Source organism: Anarrhichthys ocellatus, unplaced genomic scaffold (genome assembly GCF_004355925.1).
Source record: "Anarrhichthys ocellatus isolate YVR2014 unplaced genomic scaffold, GSC_Weel_1.0 scaffold3, whole genome shotgun sequence".
Taxonomy (NCBI): domain Eukaryota; kingdom Metazoa; phylum Chordata; class Actinopteri; order Perciformes; family Anarhichadidae; genus Anarrhichthys; species Anarrhichthys ocellatus.
In genome coordinates this window covers 3,095,095-3,095,383 of record NW_022280033.1, presented here as the reverse complement: position 1 = coordinate 3,095,383, position 289 = coordinate 3,095,095, and the positions used below count along the sequence as shown (strand labels likewise).

Here is a 289-nt window from a genome sequence, read left to right as displayed (position 1 = left end):
TGAGTTAGATGTAGGCAACAAAACTACTGAGTTAGATGTAGGCAACACAACTACTGAGTTAGATGTAGGCAACAAAACTACTTAGTTAGATGTAGGCAACAAAACTACTGAGTTAGATGTAGGCAACAAAACTACTGAGTTAGATGTAGGCAACAAAACTGCTTAGTTAGATGTAGGCAACAAAACTACTTAGTTAGATGTAGGCAACAAAACTACTGAGTTAGATGTAGGCAACAAAACTGCTTAGTTAGATGTAGGCAACAAAACTACTTAGTTAGATGTAGGCAAC

At 36.7% G+C, this 289-nt stretch overlaps 1 protein-coding gene across 1 annotated transcript in view; it reads right to left on the bottom strand.

The window, feature by feature from the left end:
* LOC116377204 (high-affinity choline transporter 1-like) overlaps window positions 1-289 on the bottom strand; it is an 11,180-nt gene that overhangs the window by 5,177 nt on the left and 5,714 nt on the right. The window lies entirely within an intron of this gene.